The sequence below is a fragment of the Vulpes vulpes genome, chromosome 8, assembly GCF_048418805.1.
Source record: "Vulpes vulpes isolate BD-2025 chromosome 8, VulVul3, whole genome shotgun sequence".
Classification (NCBI taxonomy): Eukaryota; Metazoa; Chordata; class Mammalia; order Carnivora; family Canidae; genus Vulpes; species Vulpes vulpes.
The window spans coordinates 72,062,244-72,086,162 of NC_132787.1; the positions used below are offsets into that span (position 1 = coordinate 72,062,244).

Below are 23,919 nucleotides of genomic sequence, written 5' to 3' on the forward strand. Positions count from 1 at the left end.
GTGTGTGTGTTTTAAGATTCTACTTATTTGGGATCCCTGGGTGGCGCAGCAGTTTGGCGCCTGCCTTTGGCCCAGGGCGCGATCCTGGAGACCCAGGATCGAATCCCACATCAGGCTCCCGGTGCATGGAGCCTGCTTCTCCCTCTGCCTATGTCTCTGCCTCTCTCTCTCTCTGACTATCATAAAATAAAAAAATAAAATAAAAAATAAAAATAATAAAAAGATTCTACTTATTTATTTGAGAGAGAGAGGCAGGGGGAGTGGCAGGCAGAGGCAGAGGGAGAGGGACAAGAAGGCTGTCCACTGAGCAGTGAGCCCGATGTGGGGCTTGATCTCAGAATCCCAGGATCATGACCTGAGCTGAAGACAGACAGTTCACTGACTGAACCACCCAAGCATCAACTGTGTTTTTATTTTTTATTTATTTATTTTTTAACTGTGTTTTTAAAAGTTCTCTCTGAGTGATTCTTCTAATGGGCAGCCAGGGTTAGGACCCATCGTTTGGGGTATGCCAGTTAGATGTAAAGATTTCAGGCTTTATTTCCAGAAATACTGGGCCAGCTCATTTTTTCCTTTTCTTTCTTTCTGTTATGGCTTAAAAAATGCATCCTATTTATTTATTTAATTGAGATATAATTCACATATTATAAAATTCACTCCTTTATGAAAGCGAACGATTCAGTGGTTTTAGTACACTCAACAGAATTGTGCAGTCCTCACCACCACTTCGCTCCAGAACATTTTTATTATCCCCAAAAGAAACTCTTACCTGTTAGCATTCCCTCTCTCTCATCTTCTTTCCCCAACCCTGGTGACCACTAATCTACTTTTTGTCTCCATGGAGTTGCCAATTCTGAACATTTCATATAAATGGAGTCACACAATGCATGCCCTTCTTCTAGCCATACAACACTGAACCTGCCTTGTTAGTAGCCCTTTTATCCCTGAGACCTTTTATGTTTGTTTTTGACCAGACAGGCTTTGCAGTCCTCTTTGGCCCTGTGGGCTCTGTGACCTCAGAATGTGTCATTGGGTTAGTGGTTTTGTGCCAAGTTCAGATTCTGATAGAAGATGGTTAAGGTATTAATGCAAAACCTCTATGAACAATCTTGGTTTTGCTTCCATTTTAGGGACCAAACAATAATCTCTCTTACTGATCAACGCACTTAATAACTGCCAAGTCCTGGGCTTCTGCATGGGTATTCTTCATAAGTTACTGTTGCATTTAATTTCTGAAAAAGTCAGTTCCAGAGCCTTTAATCCTTCAGCTAGCATGTGGCAGATATTGGATTGAGAGCAGGATTTAAGGTAAATTAGACTAGCAAAATCTCGGCCAACTGAGGCCCTTTCATCTCATTAAACTTGTTTTATTTTTTTTTTAAGATTTTATTTATTTATTCATTAGAGACACAGAGAGGTAGAGACCTAGAGAGAGAAGGAGGCTCCATGCAGGGAGCCCGATGTGGGACTGGATCCAGGGACCCCAGGATCATGTCCCGGGCCGAAGGGAGGCGCTAAACCTCTGAGCCACCCAGGGATCCCCTCATTAAACTTGTTTTAAAGGAACTTTATGAGCTGAGAACTGTTCTTGGTGCTGGGGATCCAGAGATAATGCCTCACTTCAAGGAGCTTATAATTCAGTAAGGAGGCCTTCATTTATCTTACACAACATAAAATGGTTGCATGTATTATAATTTTAGTAGGTGAAAATAAACCCAGAACACAATCTGATGTAAGATATTTTGTTCTGGCAGAAAAGAAAACACAGACTTTTAAAGATTTGTCTTCATGACAATATACATTAAATCAGTCTCCTGACGATAAACAATTGTGCCGCTCTCCAGTCAGTAATGCCATATGGCGGCAGCCCGGGTGGCTCAGCGGTTTAGCGCCGCCTTCAGCCCTGGATGTGATCCTGGAGTCCCAGGATTGAGTCTGACCGTAGGGCTCCCTGCAGGGAGCCTGCTTCTTCCTCTGCCTGTGTGTCTGCCCCTCTCTCTGTGTCTCTCATGAATAAATAAATAAAGTCTTTAAAAAAAAAAAAAAAGAAATCCCACATGGAGTGACAGTGTGAAGGAGCTGCACGGTATTCTATCACCAAAAAAAAATGCGTTGGCTACGTTGATAACTCATACCAAGGTTTTTCTCAGATATTTAAGAAGCATCCTCACTGATGCAGAAACAAATGGGGATTTCAACCTGTATTTTAAAATTAATTTTAGTACTCTTTTATAATTAGTATGCGAAGAAACATTTCAGGATTGTTTATTCCTTGCTTCTGTAAATCTAGTAAGCAGAGTTGATGCTCCATCATCACTGGTTGATGCAGGTCCAGGTTACCACCTGCCTGCCTGCCATGTGCATAGCACTTTGGTGATAGGAGGCCAGGTATGGTCTGATTCCTTGTCTCCTCTGCCATTTTCTTCCTCACTCATAGTCACCAAGCTCTTCCCACCTTGGACCTTCCCTTGTGCTTCCCGTTCACCCCATTCTTCATTTGGATAACCCCCTCTCAGCCTCCATGTCCCTTCCTCTGGAGGACTTCCCTGGCAGTCCTAATCTTAAATAGCTCTCACCTTTTTCTTTCTTATAACTCCTACCTATTCTGCTCAAGCACTTGTCTCAAACATACACCCATCTATCAGGTATTTTGTATATACACATCTGCCACCTATCTGTCTCTCCGAGAGCAAAAACCATGTCTAGTCTCTACTTCCATTTACAGAACATCCATCATGGCATCTAGATCATGGCTGGCAGTTATTAAATGGGTAGGTATCTGGGTGAATGGGCGGCCTGATGGGCTGATTGGCAGGTGGATGGGTTTCTTGCCCAAACAGCCACTTGAGTGCAAATAACGAGGCAGGCATTTTCAAGGTACTGGGCATGTAGCAATGAATAAAATGTCAGTTCTCCACTTGCTTACTTTCTGGATGAGGGGAGAGACAGTGAACAAATACACAGTGTGTCAGGTGGTGATAAAGAAAATAAAGCAGAGGGAGGCACATGGAGAGTGAAGGTCAGGATGCCTTGCACGTGGGTGTCAGGAAAGGTCTCACAGAAGTGAGGTTTGAGCAGAGACATGAAGGGAGTAAGGGAGTGAGCCATATCCAAATCATTGCAAAAAGCTAAATTCTTACCATTCCATGTTTTCAGAGTGATTTCTAGGTATGTGTTTATCTTGTCACACAAGCGGTTTTAATTTTGCCACAAGTCTGAAGCTGAATACTCCAGTCCAGTGGGGAGGGAGCCTCTGGAATGATAGGGGCTGCCTTTTTTTTGTGGAAGAGATAGTTCCAGAAAGGGGGGAAAAAAACTGTTTATGGTCTACTTTTTTTTTTTAATCTTTTTTTATCATTTTTTATTATCTTGAGGAAGTGATGGATCATAAAATTCTGATTTTTTCCCCCCTTTTTTCCCCTTGGGAGTCAATATGAAATTTATTAAGAGCAAGGTTACTTTTCAAAATATTCTGGGCTTTGCAGGTCATTGATTTCTTTTTCCTCCACATCTTTTATAGAATTTTACAGTAGTCATTAAATAACAGGGTCAAATATTTCTCTTAATCTAAAAAGCACCCCCTTAAAACAGTGTCTAGTTATGAGAGTTTTCTCCAGGTGGGACAGATGAATGTATGCATCTAATGAAAAAGCAGGTGAGCCAAGCAGGAAAGGGCTAGATTGTGAATAAGGCCGTAAGGCCCTGGGGGTGGTTCGAGAGTCTAATGTAGAGCCTACTGGGGCATGGAAATGCAGGTGGCATCTTCACCTCCCTTTGCTCAAGACTGTGAACACAGTTACTATGAGGCCACTGGCACTTGTCCTGTTTGAGTATGTGAATGAGACAGGAGGGCCCTGTTGGATGTTCTATCTCCCATAGTTTGAGGGTGGAGGCTGCCATTCCAGGAGTTGCTGGTGGGCCTGCTTCTTTTTCTGTGATCTGCCCATTGCCTGTGGTACTAGAAGGATCTACGTGAATATCTGGAGGGGCTTCTTGGGTCAGAAGAGGGAGTGGGGGAGATATGGGAAGGATGCTCAGAGGCATCCAACCTGCAGAACCATCAGGACAGTGATTCTCAAAGTATGGTCTCTGGGCCTCTGCTTCAGAATTCTCCTGGGTGCTTGTGGAGATGCACATACCTCCTCACCCCAAGCTGCTGCATTGAAGGACTGTCTCTGAGGGCTGACTTAGGAAGTTGGTCCGGGTAATGGGGAGCAACATCTTTGCCTGGAAACTTAGTTCTGCAAATACTGCATTTTCAAGTTATAAGATGACTTCTTCCACAAAATGTGTCCTACACGCACATTCCCAAGGAGTCCAGTTGAGCAGACACAGAAGTCGGTTAGAATGTTCATGAATTAGAAAACTGTCTACCTTCATTGAAGAGATCTGTCTTTGAGATGTGGATAGCTCTTGCTAAGAAAAGACAGCATTTGGGTCTCCATATACCTGAGATCCTGGAGGTTGAAGGGATATGGAAGGGCCTGTCCTAGGTTGTACCCATGGGGACAGGACATAATCTTCACAGGTCATGTTGATTTCACCAGTTCTTCTTGAGTTCCAGCCCTGTATCAGGCCTCATGGAGGACATTCCCTGTGATATGGCCGTTATTGGCTCATAGTGACCTCCACCCCGCCCCCTCCTTACCTCGGGGCCTCCTCTCCCACCTGCCCCTTCCCCACACAATGCTGAGTGTCCCCATCATCATTCTAGCTTCTCCTGGGAACTGTCTGCTCTGCTGGGGAGCCTTGGGCCTAGCACAGCTGCAGTTCCTCGCCAGCACCCTAACATTTCTGCTGACAGCAGGGATCTCTAGCAGTGCCTCAGGGTCATTGTCAGGTTGACAAGATGGACTAGAAGTGCAAAGGGCTAGGGGGGAGAAAGCAGGGCTGCATTGGTACAGTAGGGAAGAAAATAAAGATTAGAAAACAACCACTCTTTGCAGAATGTCTCCCTGGAAAACCCTAGAGGATCAAGGAAAAACCCGCCATAAACAATGAGACATAGTCAAGGCAGGAAAAGTTTTTGGTAAGCCATTGAAGAAAGTGTCAGATGACAGTGTGGAGGGCTGGCTTCATCCGGGTTGTTCCCGACCCCTATCCATGTCTAGTAGGACCTTTTCTTTCCATGGTGGATGATAAAGGAGCACTACCTTGGGGTCTTACACAATGACATCACTTCTGGAGGGCCTGCCATATACCAGATTAGGTTCTAAACATACAACTCAACAAAAGTAATCCTCACACCAGCCCTGGGAGGCAGGGACTACTAGTGACTACTACCCTCATCTTCCCCATTTTTAGGTAGGGAAACCAAAGTGTGGAAAAGCGAGGAAACTGTGCCAAGAGTCTCATGGCTGAGAAGTTGTAGGGTCGAGGATTCTACACAAGGCTTTACCCACACAGTACTGCCTCCTGCCACACAGCATGGTGAGTCTGCTCCCAGACTCAGCTTTGTTCCTTCATTTTAAGGACAACCCCTACACATAGTTGGGATTTGCTAAACATTGCTGAATAAACCTGTATTTCTAGTGCAGTGTTCAGGCTTCAAAGCAGCCAGTATGGCCCTAGGAGCTCAGAGAGTTTAGTTATCTAAGGATCCAAGTGCTTTATTATTTTCTGAGAGCCTTTGAAACATAAACAGTCCCTTCATTAATTAATTAATTTAGGGATTGATTTCCCTGCCCGGAACCACTGAGATAGAGCTATCGACAGTTAGTTACAGCTGTTCATGAATTGGCAGGGGTTGTACAAGGAGCTACCACTAAAGTCTGTGACTTTAAGAGACTAAACCCCTCTGAATGTCACCATCTACGTTCATTTCAAAAGAAGAGGCCAGGTCGATAGTACTGAACTCAACAGGTCATTGTGAGGTTTGAACGAAGCAGTACGTGGAAGGGTCTAGAACAGTGCTGGCACATAGTAGGGTTTTTGCAAAGACTTCCTTTGTATGTAAGTGTCTCCCTGTTCTACCAGGAGGACATGAGGCTCTGAAGGGCTTCACAAAACCTGATGACTCATAGGACTTGCTCCCTGTCTTCCATTAGCTTATAATTTAGGTAGGAAGGGCTGTCTGAAACCACAGACATTTAAGTCCTAATTCCAGGTGTGGAAGGAGAGACCTCACATTACAATGCCTGGTCAGATGCATGATGCACTCTTGAGTGCATGCATGTCCTGTGCCCACTGTCCCAATCTCCTTTCAGATGTGGCTTAGAACTGGAACGCTGATCTTACAAAGTTAAAAAATGTGATGTAAAAATGCAGCACCTCTTGGAAAAAAACAAAAGAGGTATAGGGGTTCTCACAGGTGTAGTGATGCTGGGCGCAAGCTGCTGCATGGTACCAGCCAACAGCATTCCCTCCGATGAGCTGTGCCTACCCCTCCAGCAGAGCCACATTGTCTGGGCTAAAGGCTGGGCTGAGCTCAAACCCTGGCCCCACCACTTAGCAGTGGGCATGACCTTGAGCTGGTTACCTGTCCTGTCTGTACATTCAGGCATTGATGGTGCCTCCCACCTAGTCTTGTTGTGAGGATTCAATGGGTTAGTCCATGGAAAAGGCATAGGGCCCACCTCCTTTGGTACACAGATGATTACTATTGTGGCTACTGTTATTTTCATGACTATGCTCTACCTGCCTCTGGAAAAGCTTCCCATGTTTGACCTGTGGTTCTGAGGAAGGAAGGCTCATCGAAGCCTGGGTTCTTGATGGTGTTTTCCAAGGATCTGTGGATTGACGAGCCTGAACTGGAAGGGGGAGGAGAGAAGACAGGGCAGGGGGACCTGTAAGAATAAAAGTTGGGAGATGGGAAAGTGTGCGTTACTGAAGTGGTGGCAGATGCATGCACTCTTCTTACGACTGTTGAGTGTTTTCTCGCGTTTCCATATGAACTGCAATAGGCTTGGGCCTGGGTGCAGGTCAGTATCTTCAGCCCCTGAGGAAGGATGTGCTTGTTCCCAGGCTGGGTATGCCCAGTGCTCAAGACTAGAGCACCAACCCGCTGAGCAGGCTATGGTCAGGGTCACTGCGGGGTCCAGATGGCGTCATACGGAGGGTCAGAAGACCTGCCTGGGTCAGTTACAGGACTAGGAAGCCTTAGAATCCACCCTCCTCCCCCTCCGGGACTAGAACAAGATACGACTCATTCCCCCTAGCAGAAGAGACTTTGAATGGAGGAGTCCTGGAAGTTGGTGGAGTAGGCAGTCGGGGGAAGGGAGGTGTACAGGATGAAATGGGGGTGGGTTGGGGGGAAACAAGGCAACCCAAGGGTGGCCCAGAAGAAGAGGAGAACAAAGAGAAGGATGGAAAAATCTCTGAGAGTTCTGTGTGCGGGAGTCAAGGGAGGGCTTGTAGGGCTGGATGTGGGGGATGCACTCTAGCTCTTTTTGGACCCTAGCAGCGTCGATAGGAGCCCACTTTGGGCTTCAACATGCTGAATTTGGGAGTAGCCTTTGTCTACCTCAATTTCCAGTTCTGCAGTCAAATGCTCTACCACTGAGCTATACCCCCGTATTTCCAGTTCTGAAATTATCGAACAGTCTTCCTCACAATCAAATCCCCATAAATCAAGAATATACTGCGATTTTACCACTTCTACATCCAAGTGACACCTCCAAAAATATCCTTAGTGAAATCCCATGCCCTGATGTTTTATTTGGTAGGTAGGGTCACAGTATTTATGTGTCAGCCATAAATACTTGGATGAGAGTTTGAATTCCTAAGAGTCTGCCACTTCCGGCTAATAGTATTAGATCCTCGGGAAGTGTCCTATGTCGTAATAGACCAACAGATTTAGAATTTTAAGCAGTCATGGAAACAAACAGGTGCTCGATGCAGCTAAAAATAACTACCCTGGGAAGTGAAATTGGGGCCAGGCCAAGGAGTTGAGGTGAGCGCACTGTGCTTCAGGAGGTGGTCAAGACTGTGGCGAGAAAGGCAAGAAGAGAAGAGTCCTGAGCCCTCAGGGCTGTCTGCCTTTCTCAGAATCTCTTTTCCGTTGTACTGGCTGTTTTCATCCTCTGAACTGAAGCTTCATGCATTCCCCATCCCCACCCCCAAACCTAGCTTTTCTGTCTGATTTCCCAGTGAAAGGCCCAACCGACAGGGGCTCCTCTTGTGTGGGGACGGTGAATGGGTGGCTTCTTCTTGCTCGAGTGCCACCCCTGAGGCTCCCCGGGGGTGCTGAGCAGTGTGAGGGTGTCTGGGGAGCGCTTTGCCTCAGCAGCCCGAACCTGGAGAGCACTTGGAGCCCAGACATTCCAGACCATTTAATCCTTCCACTCCCGGGAAGGGCCTCAGCCACATCCTCCATGCCCTGCCGCCCTTCCTGAGGAATGAAAGGTGGTGGCTGTCAGCGTGTAAAGGATGGGAGGGTGACAAGTGGGGTAAACACAGCTTGTTACTACCAGATTCAGTTACCGACGGTGCTCAAAGCTCAATGGCCAGGGGCTTGTGCAGCCCTGGAGGACAGGGCGTTTTAGCCACCACCAGCAGGATTCTGGGAGGAGGAGCTAGCTGCAAGTGTCATGGAATATTCTCACACAGCTTATGGAGCAGACAGAGCTAGTAGTGTTATCGCTGCTTTCATCGGTGGGAATTTTGAATTGGGAACCTTGCTTTGACCCCAAGACTAACGAAAGCTCCACAAAAGACCTGTCTTTACACCAGAGGCACAGTGTGTGATTCTATGGGTTCGAAAACCAGCAAAATTCTATTTGGTGTTAAAGCTTAGAACAGTGGCTACCTTCTAAGGGGGCAGAGGAATGTTGACTGGCAGACATGTGAGAGAACCTTCTAAAATGGATCCTAGAAGGTTCCATATCTTCATCTGGGGGTGGTTACATGTTACTTATACATGGAGAAAAATAAATTAAGCTGTATATTTAAGATGTGCATACATTACTACATGTACATCTCAATTAATTAAATAAATATGAAGAAAAGTATGTGCATAAGAAGGAGGTCCGTGAAGAGAAACACCCTGGTGACGTTTGAATAGTCTAGCTTTTACCACACTTAGAATTTGCTGTTTCATGGCCCTCGGTTCCTAAAAATCTGGCGTGGTTCAGCCCCAAAATTGAAAACACCAGCCACCTATGGAGAAATAAAATAGCAACAGGTCCCTTTCCAAGTTTGACAGTCAGGAGAATGACTTGGAAACTGCCAGCCCTGCATCCTGAATTAGTCTCTCCATCATCCCACAGTTTATTGAGGTTATTGGGGCATCACGGTCACGCTGACCCAGCTTTAACTTGTGACTCTGCTACTCAGTAGCATTAGGGACTTTCTAGAAAACTGTTGCCCCCCTCGAAGGTTCCATTTCTCCATCTGTGAACTAAGTGTTCTTCAGCAAAGGAGTAGCTGTAAAGTACTCAGTTCAGTGCTTAGTACTTCACAAAAAATCAGTGACTAGTTAATGCTGCCAGCGCCACTGAATTGTGTGGGACCGGAGGGGCTCCGGGAGCCATGCTGCACACCTCTGTAGTCGCTCCACCAAACACTTCCCACATGACCCAACTTTTCCTACAGTTGGGACTGCTCCAGGGTGCAGAGGCCCCCTCTGGCTTGGCAGGATTCTCTGGCTGGAGCCTCTGCTGGTTCTCAGAGTAGGAGCGTGGTCGAGTTGGACGACAGTGTACCCACGTCGAAGCAGCTGTGGCGAACATCTGGCTCTGATTATCTGGCTGGGAATGGCTGGGGGTGGGAGCTCCGTGATTTATAGATTGCTCCTCTGGCTGTAAATCCCATCTCTAATTGTGACTTCTCTGTCCCTAATTGTTTGCAGAGAAGAGAGGAGCTCAATGGCTCACAATCCCTGGCAGGGCCAGAGGCTGCTGGGGGGTGAGGTTTGTTGCTAGGACACCACCGTCTTTGTTTTGGTCTCTGCTCAGCAGTGTTTTTAAGGCCCTGTATACATTTCTCTGTATTGTTAATGTAATTTGTTCAGGCAGTGAACAGCCAAGTTCAGCCGAAGGAATCCGATACTCATAACAGAAACACCAGAGGCCAGGTTTTTGTGGTCAAATTAGGGTTTTGAGGCCTAGGAAGAGAATGAAATGTTTGAGCTGGGCCAGGGGGACAATCTCCCTTTCTCCTCTGTGCTAACGCTGGCCTGGGTTCAGCTGCCTTGCGAAGCTTGGCTTGGGGGGCACTGAGTCTACCACCACATTCAGGGTTGTTAGGTGGGGAGCAGGGCTGCCTTCTCTGAGAAAAGGAATGCAGATTGTATTCAAACGGGATGAAAGGGAGCTCACAAAGTATGGGCAAGTTTGGCCCCTCTGTGCCCAGCCTTTTCCTGGCCCTAAGCTCCAGGCACCTTTTATCGTCTCCCACTCCCACCCCTGAATTACTGGACCGGTGGGGAAATAATAGTTGAGATCTGATGAGAAGGTATGTAACTCTGGGAAATGCAATTTGCCCCTTGTTGTTGTCTGTGAGGACCCACCACCCCTCTTGCCATCTGGGAACTTCGCACCCTGCTGTGCTCAGAGTCTTCCCAGATAATGGATTCCAAACAACTTTCAGGGAGTGGTTAGCGATGCGAACTCAGTTCATCCTACCCTCTTCATTTTGCCTCAAAACAAAGCAAAGCAAACATTACCAATCCACATTTTCCATGCTTTCTTTTGCTTCTAGAATGCATACATGTTGTGAAATGAATCAGGCCAACATTACTGACCCCCTTCCTCCCTCCCTCCCTGCCTGCCTGCCTTGGAAGAATGCCTGGTGTGCACGCATCCGTCCATCCATTTAACAATTACTGAACACCTTCTGTGGTTACCAAGTAGAATATGATAGGGTCCTGGCCCTCAGGAGCTTAAAATGCAGAGAACAAACGAGAAAACCAGTCTTTACAATACAGGTGACAAGCGGCCGGCTAAACAGAGTGGAATGTTACCTGGAATACCTGAAAAAGAAATACTCAAGCCTAGAGAAGTGAGGGGAGGTTCCTGGTGAGGAGGTATTCAGAGCCATGCTTTGTAAGAGAACACCAAACACTGGCTTTCATAGCAGCCTGGGGCCCACTAGCCTTCCTTCCCTCTGCCCAGTGGCTGGAAGCTCCCTGGGGAGGGGAGAGAGATGTCTTTTTCATGACCCCATTGTCCCTAGAATGCTGGTGATTCACCACAAGTTTTCAGAGTCTAACTATCTTCCATTCATAAGGTGAATTGCTTGTGTGTTGAGCATGACTCATGGTGTAGACACCTCCTGCCGTTATTGTGTCTAGATATTAACTTCTTCAACTTAGAGCATGCTTCTGCATTATGGGCATTTTCACTCAGCCTACATGTTCATAAATGACTTGACCAAATCACCCATTGAACTTAGTATTCTTTTTTCGTTTTTTAAGATTTTATTTATTTATTTGAGAGAAAGAGAGAAAAAGCATGAGCAGGGACAGGAGCAGAGGGAGAGGGAGAAGCAGACTCTCCACTGAGCAGGGAGCCAGATGTGGGGCTCCATCCCAGTACCCTGGGATCATGACTGAGCCACCCGGGTGCCCCATGAATTTACTATTCTTGATCATTACAAAATAGGTAGGATTGAAACAAACCAGGTGCATTATACTGATTTTCACTTGAAAAACTTAACCTGCTGTGTTCATGAGATATTTAATCTTCACATAACTAATTGTTCACGGGAAAGGAAAGTGAAAGGGTTCTATACTCTTCATTTCCAAGATCCTCATTTTTTTTTCAAAGATTTATTTATTCATGAGCGACACAGAGAGGCAGAGAAAGAGGCAAGCTCCCCTTGGGGAGCCCAATGTGGGACTTGATCCCAGGATCCCAGGATCCCAGGACCCCAGGATCGCAACCTAAGCCAAAGGCAGATGTTCAACCACTGAGCCACCCAGGTGCACCTCCAAGATCCTCATTTAAAGTGAATGGGTCTAAAGGAGGGAAGCCATTTTCTGTTCACCCTTGATGTCACTACTGGTGTCAGGGCTTCAGAGCTCCTTGGCCTGTGTCCCTGCTTGTCCCGGTGAGCATCATGCTCTGAAGCCACATGGACTTGCAATGTAACACCCCTTATTAGTCTCTGACACTGTGCTTGGGGTTCTGTTGGCATCGTTTATTCTTGGAACAGTTTCTTGACACCTCTGCTCACCATTGACTTAGAAATTCCTTGCCCATGATTGACTTCTGTACCCTTTCCCCCAGTAGCCTATACTAACATTATATTAGCACCAGTTTATATTAAAACTGTTGTTTTCCTGTTTGCCTCCTTCATTAGATAATGAATTCCTTGGGGTAAAAAATAGTGTTCTTCTCTCCCAGGCCTATTAGAGTACCTGAGAGGTGTTTACTGTGTATATTTATGGGGTAAAATTTTCACATAAATGTCTTTTATCCCTTAAGAAATCTGGTTTTCCAGGCAACAAATGCTCTCTTGTCAAAACGCTAAAATTAACTTTAAAGATTTTGGTGAAAGTATTCTACATCCTACAGTTTTCTAACTTCTAAAAGAATGAAGAGAGAATCTTTTCTGTTGCATTTTGTTTTGTTTTCGATGACTCAGGATCAGCTTTATGAACCCCAGTTTTGTGGAAGGCTGAAGTGAAATGAATTTTTCTCAGGCTTTTATGGTATTGTAAACCCATTAAATGTTTGAATTGCAAGAACAAAAACTTTAAGCCATCTATTTTATCTTCTTTTACAGACTAGGAAAATGAGTTGGAGCCAGCAGCCATGTCTTACTTCCTAGCTGGGTTATTTCCCATCATCCCACACCTCCTTCCATCTCTCCTCTCTGCCCCCCGCCCCCACCCCGAGTAATTGAAATGAGGCTGCTCTGTGTTATGTGCTGTTGACTGCCTCTGGCTGGGAGGCTACACACCTTTCTGCTGAGGTGAGGCAATGAGATCTCTAACCTCTGACTTGTTCATTTTTTGCTAATTCGCAGAGTTGAGAGTTTGTGCTACTCATCTAAATATTACACTGTTAGTGGGTTAAACATCTATTATATAACCAAGAACCAAGAAGTGCTTAGTTTCATTGGAAAACTGGTCATTTTGTCCTTTTGTATAGTTCTTGCTCTTTTGTCTGTAGAAGGGGCCCCTGGACCTTTATCTAGGGTTTACTGACGTGATTTAGGAACAGTACTTGGTTCTTGGACAGCCTGATCATTTGCAGATTAAGTGGCAGCTGACCATCTAGGCAAAGGAAAAAACTGGAGTAATAATACAGAAGGGTATATTGTAATGGAGGACCGTGATGAGGGTATATAAGATGTTCAGAAAAGGTTAAATCTGTTCTTTGCTTTCCATTTAAAGAAAGAGGCAGAATCAGAGAAAGGCAAATTAAAACCATAATGAGATGGCAAATATTAAAATAGGAGAATGCAGGTGCCAGTGAGGATATACATTAATAAATGATGCTTGGATTAGTATAAATACTTTGAGGAATGACTTGGTACTATCTAGTAAAATTGAAGATGCATAGATCTTATGACCTAGCAGACGTCTCACATGTGGCGCAAGAGACATAAATAAGAACGGCCACTGTTCATTGTACGTAGGAGTTTAAACTAGAACATAGTAGCCATCGATACATAAAATAAATAGATAAGTAAACACAGCCATATAGTAGAATACAGGGAATTAACTAGATCTTCGTATACTAGCACAAAGTCCAAAGCCTAATGTTAACTGTAAAAAGCAAGTTGCTAAAGCTTACTTAAATCGTGGTGCCATTTATATGAATGTTTAAAACTCACAAAAGAATGATAATCATATTGTGGCTATGTAGGAGAATGTCCTGGTGCTTAGGAGATCCATGATAATGTATGTTGGAGGATAAGGTGTCGTGGTATCTACAAATTACATTAAACTGGCTCAGCAAAATAAAATTGTGTGTGTATGTGTACATATATAGAGGAGAGAGGTAAAACCTAGGGCAAATTTGAGAACCTGTTAATGATGGTAAATCTGGTTAAAGGAAGGATGGGTTGTCATTGTACTCCTACAACTTCCCTGTAAATTTGGAGTTTTTCAAAATAAGAAGTTGGAGAAAACACCCAAATTGAGCCTTTAAATTATAGATAATACATACATAATTAAAGTATTAAAACAATGCAGAGGCATGCCAACCAGCATGTTTGGACAATATTAGTGTTACTTGTTTGTTTCTTTACATTAAATATAGTTTTATTTATAGATAGTTCCATAACTAAAAGTAATGTTTTTTAAAACTACAAAAAAGAAGGTAGAAGAGTTGGTTTCATTTTTAAAAATTACTGTTAGGGATGCCTGGGTGGCTCAGTGGTTGAGCGTCTGCCTTTGGCTCAGGGCGTGATCCCGGTTCCTGGGATTGAGTCCAGCATCAGGCTTCCCTCAGGGAGCTTGCTTCTCCCTCTGCCTATGTCTCTGCCCCTCTCTCTGTGTCTCTCATGAATAAATAAATAAAATCTTTTAAAAATAAAATAAGTAAACATTATTGTTAGATAACTGGTACCAAAACCCTGATACCAGACAAGGGTGCCATAAGAGAAGAAAATTTCAGGCCCGTATTCTTGATGAACATAGATGCAGAAATCTTCAACAAAATGTTAGCAAAACCAAATTCAGCGATACATTAAAAGGGTCATACGCTCTGGGTCAAGTGGGATTTATTCCAGGAATGCAAGGGTGGTTCAATATTTGCAAATCAGTCAGTGTAATAGACTACATTAACAAAAGAAAGAATAAAAATCATATGTGATTATCTCAATAAATACAGAAAAAACATTTGTCAAAATTCAATATCCATTTTTGATTTTTATTTATTTATTTTAAGATTTTATTTATTTATTCATGAGAATACACAGAGAGAGATAGAGGCAGAGACACAGGCAGAGGGAGAAGCAGGCTCCATACAGGGAACCTGATGTGGGACTTAATCCGGGGTCTCCAGGATCACGCCCCGGGCTGTAGGCAGCAGTAAACCGCTGAGCCACCAGGGCTGCCCCATGTTTGATTTTTAAAAAGCCTCTCTGGATATAGAGGAACATACCTCAACACAATAAAGGCCATATACGACAACCCCACACCTAACATTATACTGAATGGCAAAAAGCTGAAAGCATTTCCACTGATTAGGAGCAAGACAAGAATGCCCACTCTAATCACATTTATTCAACATAGTATGGAACATCTAGCTAGAGCAACTAACCAAGAGTAGAGAAATAAAAGGAATCTAAATTGGAAAGGAAGAAGTAAAACTGTCACTGTTTGCAAATGACATTATATATAGAATCCCCTAAGGTGCCTGGGTAGATCAGAAGGTGAGCATCTGCCTTTGACACAGGTCCTGTGATCCTGGGGTCTGGGATCCAGTCCCACACCGGGCTCCCTGCAGGGAGCCCGCTTCTCCCTCTGCTTATGTCTCTGTCTCTCAAGAATAAATAAATAAATAAAATCTTAAAAAAAAAAACCTAAAAATTCCATTAAAAATCTGTTAGAACTAATAAACAAATTCAATAAAATCAACACAAAAAATCTGTTTGCATTTCTAAATAGCAATGATGAACTATCAGAAAGAAAAAATGCTTTAAATCTCATACACAGGGCAGCCCTGTTGGTGCAGCGGTTTAGCGCCGCCTGCAGCCTAGGGTGTGATCCTGGAGACCCTGGATCGAGTCCCACGTCAGGCTCTCTGCATGATGCCTGCTTCTCCCTCTGTCTGTGTCTCTGCCTTTCTCTCTCTCTCTGTGTGTGTCTCTATGAATAAATAAATAAATAAATCTTTAAAAAAAATCTTTAAAAAAAATCTCATACACAGTTGCATCAAAGAAAATAAAATATTTGAGTAAATTTAACCGAAGAGGTGAAAGGACCTGTATGCTGAAAACCATAAGACATGAATGAAAGAAATTGAAGACCCAAATAAATGGAAATATATTCTTTGTACATGAATTGGAAGAATCAATATTTTTAAAATGTGCACACTACCCAAAATCATCTACAGATTCAGTGCAATTTCTATGAAGATTCCAATGGCATTTTAGGAATACAGCAAATAATCCTTGAATTTGTATGGAACCACCATAAACCCCAAGTAGCTAAAGCAATCTTGAGAAAGAACAAAGAGAAAGATCTGGAGACATCATGCTCCCTGATTTCAAACTATATTACAAAGCTATTATAATTAAAACAACATGGTATGGCATAAATACAGAAACATAGATCAATGGAACAGAATAAAGAGCCCAGAAATAAACCATGTATATATGGTCAATTCTATAACAAAGGATCCAAGAATTTACAGGGGGAAAAGGCTTTCTCTTTGATAAATGGTGTTCAGAAAAGTGGACAGCCACATGCAAAAGAATGAAACTGGATTGCTATCTTATACCATGCACAAAAATTAACTCAAAGTGGATCAAAGATTGAATGTAAAACCTGAAATCATAAAATACCTAGGCAGTAAGGTCTTTGACACAGGTCTTGGTGATGACTTTTTGCATCAGACAAAGCAAAAGCAACAAAAGCAAAAATAAGTAAGTAAATAAAATAGATATTTTATACTAAAGAGTTTCTGCACTGCAAAATAAACCAACAAAATGGAAAGGCAACTTACTAAGTGGGAGAAAATATTTACAAACATATATCTGATAATTCCTGTGGCTCAACTGCAAGGTAAACAGTCCAGTTTAAAAAATGGTCAGATATGGGACTCCTGGGTGGCTCAGCAGTTGAGCGTCTGTCTGCCTTCAGCTTAGGCCATGATCCCTGGGTCCTGGGATCGAGTCTCACGTTGGGCTCCCCGCAGGAAGCCTGCTTCTCCCTCTGCCTATGTCTCTGCCTCTCTCTGTCTCTCATGAATGAATGAATGAATGAATGAATGAATGAATGAATGAATAATAAATAAATAAATAAATAAATAAATAAATAAATAAATAACATCTTTAAAAAAATTAAAATGGGAAGATATGAATAGATATTTGAATATAGATACTTCTCTGAATAAATATTTCTCTCTGATATACACACCTGTCCGATGTCCCCATGGGTGTTATTTTATAGGTTCCCAGAACCAGCTGGGAATAAACAGGACTGCAGGGAGACTGGTCAACTTTAGACCAGATCCCCATGGGAGGGACAGCCTTTCACCAAAATCAGTGTCAAAAAGGCAAAGCACATTCAGGCTCTACCCCACCCCAGATCTAAGCCTGTCTGAGTGCATGGAATTCTAGAGGAGCAAACAAAGTCTATAGTCAGATTTCTACAGTGGTTTGGGCTTCTCTGCTTTGCACTGGGTCCAGCTCTGGGGTAGAGTTGGCTTATGAGTAGGCAGGATGTCACACCTTCAGCTAAAAGCTGGGCAGGCTTAAGTCCCAAGGACAGAGCCAGACTGGAAATCAGCAGATGTAGGCAGAACCCAGTTATACAAACACAGTTATTTGTCTGTCCCTAGTGGGTATAAAATAAAGACCAAAAGAAGTGCCAGAAAGCAAAAATCCTATACCAGTTTCATCAACCATGATGATGATGAGGAGGAGGATGTTGGTGTTATTCTGAGTCTGTTGTGTACTGTATGTATTGTGTAAGGAGTAAATGAGTAATTATGTTGGTATTACTGAGAAAAGGAATTTTCAGTGTGAGGAAAGGAGGTACTAATGAAAGATCAAGGAGGTGAAGAAAAGATCTTAGAATTTTGAATGCAAATTGGAAGGACCAATGTAAACTCCTATTTTCATATTTATATATAGAAAATACCTTTCATTCTGTCCACTGAAAAGGCCTACGAACAATCAGCAGTGAGCAACTCTAGTGCTCGGATTGTGTTATCTTACTGTCATTTCCCACTTAAAACATGGCCCCTACAAGAAATAGATGATTTGTTGTGCAAGATGAACCCTGAACATGTTTTTATGTAAGAAAGTGTGAAAGCTGTCAAAGACCACTAGAGACTTGAGCTTCCTGGTCCACTGTTAGGGATTCAGGTGGTAGGACTACTAGGTTGAAAAGACCCAGGAGCCAACCTGAAGAAGAAGATGAAATAATTTGAGCATCAGTAACATCATATTTATTTAAACCCTTAAGTTCACAATGACTCTCGAATAAACAAACTAAACAAACAGCAACACGGTGGTCTCTTTTGGAGAAGAGTGAACTAAGTCCTTATTTTAAAACGGTAAAGGGAAAGGATCAGACATTTGTTTTGCCTGTGATATGTGTTCTTTGCCACTGGACCACCAAGTAGTAATCAGGAAAGTTTTTCTTTACAGAAGTATCCCAGCTAATAAAGAAGAAATAGTCTTGTTCCTTCTCCCCTGAACAAACCAAGACTCCACCTGAATTTGGTCAAGCCTCTAGATCTAATTATTAGTTTACAAGAAATACATGGTTCAGGGAAACATGTTAAATGACAACATGTGGGTATGCATAGCAAAGTCCAGACTGTAGAAAACTCTACAGGATCAAGAAGTGATAAAGAAAGAAAGAAAGAAAGAAAGAAAGAAAGAAAGAAAGAAAGAGAGAGAGAGAGAGAGAGGGAGGGAGGGAGGGAGGAAGGAAGGAAGGGAGAGAGAGAGAGAGAGAGAGAGAGAGAGAGAGAGAAAAGAAGGAAGGAAGAAAGAAAGAAAGAAAAGGAGAGATCCTGTAAAGATGAAAGGGCTAAAAAAAGATTAAAGGCTAAGAAAAAGAGAGCTATACTTTAGCTATCACAAAGCATGGGCTACATTTGGATCCTGGTTGAAATAAACTGTAAGGGAAAAAAATAATTTATAAGACAAACAGGACAGTATAAAGGCATAACTAGGTATTTCATAATACTAGAGAATTATTGTTAACTCTTTAAAACATGATACTTACTTTATTGGAAGTTTAAAAAATTTCTGTCTCCTACAGATACACACATACCAATGAAATGATATTGTATAGTTTGGGGTTCAGAGTAGAGTCGTCAGGACGTGGTTGGGGGGATAGGTGACCCAGGCCATGAGCTAGCCATGGAACATGAGCGATGGTTTAACCAGGTTCACTGTATTATTCTGCTTTTGTATATGCTTGAAAATCACCAAAATAAAAGGTTTTAAATGTCTCATTTTTATTCCCCTGGAATAATCCATGTTAGGAGTTGAAGTTCTTGCTGGATCGTTGAGTGTTTGAAGAAGGACCCCTCAGGACCAGTTAAGGGGGAGGGAGAAGTGAGAAGAGCCCAGTGGGCATCAGTGGCCTGGTCAGGAGAGCTGCAGGAGGGTCTCCAGGAAGCAGATGTGAGGGTGTGGGCTTCCTCAGCTCAGACTGGATGTAGGTGTGCTGAGAATCTAAAGGCGGGAGAAGGAAGCTAAGCCCAGGGAAAGTGCGCAGGGGACGACCACTGACAGTGAAATATGGCAGATTGCAACTTAACACCGCATGGCCTGTGCTTTTCCAGTTCTTTGCAACTAACATATCTTTTGGTCCTCAAAGTTGGCCCCCTGCGAGGTGTGTGCTGGTCTTTATCTCTGTTTTACACTTGATGTGACTGAAGTGCAGATAATTTAGTTTCCCAAGGTTGCCTATTCTTAGGTGGCAAGGGCAGGATTTGAAACTGGGCAGACCTAGAGACAGGGTTCTTACTTAACCTCTGTGCTCCACTGTCCTTTTTTGGCTGGGGGAGGGGGGCGTTTAAAGATTTTTTTTTAATTTATTTGAGAGAGTGAGCAAGTAAGAGAGAGAAATAACACGAGCAGGAGGAGAGGGAGAAGTAAGCTCCTTAATCTCAGGACTCTGGGATCATGACCTGAGCTGAAGGCAGATGCTTAACAAACTGAGCCACCCAGGCGCCCCCTGCTACCCTCCTTAATGTCCGTGCCACTTCTATATTTTGGTGGAAATCTAAGACTATAAATGTTTGTCTTCCCAGCTTCTGTATTGCACTTCAGTTCTCCTTCTGATCATCCATGTCAGTGTCTTCGGTTCCTCTTTCCCTTGTGTTCCGTAATCATCATTTGGTCCCCAGGTCCTGCTGAGTCTCTAAAACCGTCCTCCAATCAGAACTGACACCAGCTATTCCCTTTTCTCTTTATCTCATTGGTTTTAAACCTACTCCTGCACTACTTTCTTTAGATCACTGTCCTGCCGGTGAACCTCCAAAGCATCTGCACCAACTGGAATGAACACAGGGTCTCACTTCTAAGGTGGTGAGCAGAAAGGGTGCTTGGGTTCGAATACTGCCTCTGCCAGTTTCTTACCCTGAGACTAATGCATGGTGTCCTCTGCAAGACAGGGGCTTTGAGATGGGCAGATGTGGGGGAAAAATATGCAAAAAGTGCCTGGGACAAGACAAGTGTTTTGGTCTCGGAGTGAATTTGCGCTGAATTTCCTCTCCTAAGTGGTTTTACTATTTTTCAATATCTGCCATAAGAGCTAACTACAAAAACTTGCCTACTGAACATCTTTGGATTCTTCTTGGCCCAATGCCAGTGTACTTTCAGCTTTCATTACTGGTTTGGTCTCCCCTCTGCTTATGAAGTCAAACCCATCCTTAGGACTCAACTCAAAGAGTGTCTCGCCTCTGAGGCAATGGGGATCTTATTCTTCCCACAAACTACGAGAGCAATTGCCCATGTGGACCCTATTTCTGAGTCTCTTGGACCATTTGGATTTCAGAAAACTTGGATAAGGAGAGGAATTAGCAGAAAAATACCAGTTTGTATCATTACCAAGTAAAGATATTAATAGAAAAAACTACCCTGTACTATCTCCATAATTTCATTTTGAAAAGAACATCTTAATAATAATCAAAAAAAGGAGAGAGAAAAGAAATTGACCCAGAAGTACAGGACAGTCCTTAAAGTTGTGTGAACTTATTAGCTTTTGGAATAACTTTCCTCTTAGTCCTTATTTCTACCATTTTGACAGGTACCACTGGTGTTTGCCACATTTCTCAATGCATCCGTGTCTTATTTCCCATTCTTATTGAAAGGTTTTGGGTTCTTGGAATTTATCTTGATTGAGAAGTTTCTCAATAAATAGATATTTGGTTGTCTTTTTTTAAAGATTTTATTTATTTATTCATGAGAGACTCAGAGAGAAAGACATAGGCAGAGGGAAAAGCAGGTTCCATGCAGGGAGCCCAATGTGGTACTCGATCCCGGGACTCTGGGATCACACCATGGGCCAAAGGCAGATGCTCAACCACCGAGCCCCCCGGGCATCCCTCAAGAAGACTTTAGGCTGAGCGTGGAGCCCTACTCAGGGCTCGATCCCATAGCCCTGAGATCACAACCTGAGCCGAAACCAAGAGTTGGACACTTAACTTGTTGCGTCATCCATCCACCCCCCTGCCCACCTTTTTAAATGTCACTTAATAATCCTGTACCCAAACATAGCCATTCAAATATACTGGTCCTATTCCTGGCAGACCTTTCTGGTGGTGTATAAGTTTTGTACTTCTTTCTTTTTTTTTTTTTTTTTTACAAAAATTTTGTTTATTTTTTTTTTTAATTTTTATTTATTTATGATAGTCACAGAGAGAGAGAGAGAGAGGCAGAGACATAGGCAGAGGGAGAAGCAGGCTCCATGCACCGGGAGCCCGATGTGGGATCCGATCCGGGGTCTCCAGGATCGCGCCCTGGGCCAAAGGCAAGCGCCAAACCACTGCGCCACCCAGGGATCCCTGTACTTCTTTCTTTTCAAACATCAGTGTCTTCATACTGAGGTGTTATTTGGAGTTTTGCCTTTTTCATGCAACATTCTACTGTAAGCATTATCTTCAACTGGCACACTTAACAATCCCCTTATTTTTGGAAATTCAGGTTTTTCTGACATTTTACTCTCACAAATATTAGTGAAGTGTACATCTATTATTTCCAAAGCCTTTTCTGAATTTAGGATTATTACCCTAGAGTGGATTCCTAGGGCTTACTGCATAAAAAGCTTGGAACATTTTAAAAACTCTCCATTGTCAAATTTCCTTGCAGTGTACTGAACCAGTTTAGACCTAGGGTCACTGTAGAGTACCCATTCCTTCTGCACCCCATTTCAAGGCACTCTTGTGATGCAGAGTCAAGAGGATTACGAGTCCTTAAAAAAAAAATAGCTTCAAGTTTTCACTGTTTTTCCTTGGCCCTACACAGTGTAAAGTTGGCTTAATTGTGTTGCCAGAGGAAAAGCCTGAGGGGATGGGTGGATATAGCCTTTTAATTAGCTGTTAGTTTGTGGTAAAGGAACAAAAGTCTTAAGCTTTCCAAAACACAGTCTAAGCTTGGATAGATCCCTTGACTTTTGAAATATCGGTTCCCTCAGGATTGCTCTCTTCAGGGAGGGAAGAACATATAAATGTTCCCAGAAACATTATAGGGTATGTTGAAAATACTTTGAAACCCTGCAGGAATCTTGTTGACAGAAGAGGTTGCGAAGCTAACTCGAAGGAACAGCTCTTGCTGTTAACTGATGGTCAGTGTCCTGGGGAAATCAGGTCTGTTAGGATGCCCTGGGCTCCAGGGCTGCAGTCCTGGCCCAATCACAGAAGAGCATCTCTTCTCCGCTAGCTGATGCTTCCTCCCGGCAGCCTTGTTTGTATTTCTTCTTTGAGTTGGAAGTGGGTTTTTCCATTCCTAAATGGCTCTTGGAGACCTGAGAATCACTTCGCATCTGAGAATAATTAATCACTGGCTGAGATCACAGGGCTATCTGGTCCAACAATTTGTTGTCTGGCCTCTGCCTGGACACCTGCAGTGATGGGGGCAGCCTAGAGCAAATTGAATTCCTCCTTATCCACGTGGTATAGCCTTCTCCTGTTGTCTTCTCTGCACACTGAACATCTCCAGACAACTTAGTTTTGAATGTCCTTAGCCCGCTGCTCCAGTCTGGACCTTCTGGAAGGGGGTGTATCCAAGAGCAGAACACCGTTCCCTGGGCACCATTGGAGGATGTCAGCCACTGAAGGAGCTTCCTGTTTCAGGCATGCATGGGGCAGAATTGACACACATACACCCGTCCCCACCCCCAGCATTATTGTCACATATGTAGCTGTTGGTTCAGTCGTGTCCGCCTTCCATGCCCGCAGTGGTAGGATATCTATGGTTATTGTACTTCATCTCTGTTAATTCCTGTTGCCATGGGTTTGCCCCATATTTTCTTTTTTTTTTTTTAAGATTTTATTAATTCATGAGAGACATACACCGAGAGAGAGGCAGAGACATAGGCAGAGGGAGAGGCAGGCTCCATGCAGGGAGCCCAATGTGGGACTCAAACCTGGGAATGTGGGATCACACCCTGAGCCAAAGGCAGGCACTCAACCGCTGAGCCACTCAGGCATCCCTGCCCCGTATTTTCCATAATCATATAGAGGTACGTGCACAGACCCTTAGGTCCTGGTCGGTTTAGATCCGCCCTGAGGTAGTCATATAGCTTCCCCGTGCCTGTTTTCTCATGCCTACAGTGGTACTCCAACGCCACCCCCTCCTCATGCAATGGCTGTTGTGAAGATTGAGTTAATATTAGCACAGTACCTAGAACAGTGCCTGGACATCGAAAGACAATAGAAAAGTTAGTTCACATTTGTCGTTGTCGCCCTTTTGAAATTCTTTGGTGTTTCTACGGTGTTCCCTCTAAAGCCAATCAGGGAGCCTCCTAGATCAGCAGCCAATGTGGCACATGCACCTGGGCTTGAGCAGCTCTAAAGCTGAGAAGTAAGGCTCCCGCACCATTCCTTCCAGCCTGCCCTCTTTTATTTTGAGGTTTATTTTGTTATTGTTTTTTGCTTTTTGTGTGTGGGTTCTGTAAATGTTATTTTAAATCTCAGAATGCTTCATGATACTGAGCTTGACCAAGTGATCTGTATAAATCCTCCATGTAATTCTTTGCCATTTCTCTTGAATCAGGTTTTCTCCTCTGAGCTTCTGCCTTCACTTACTCATCACTCAGTTGGTACTGAATGCACCTCCAATGGGCACCTTGTTGTTCTGGACATGGACCAGAGGAGTGATCTGAGTTTCTGGGGG

At 43.6% G+C, this 23,919-nt stretch overlaps 1 protein-coding gene across 2 annotated transcripts in view; it reads left to right on the forward strand.

The window, feature by feature from the left end:
• Positions 1-23,919, forward strand: part of TCF7L1 (transcription factor 7 like 1) — a 159,814-nt gene that overhangs the window by 68,257 nt on the left and 67,638 nt on the right. The gene's annotated exons all lie outside the window — the stretch shown is intronic.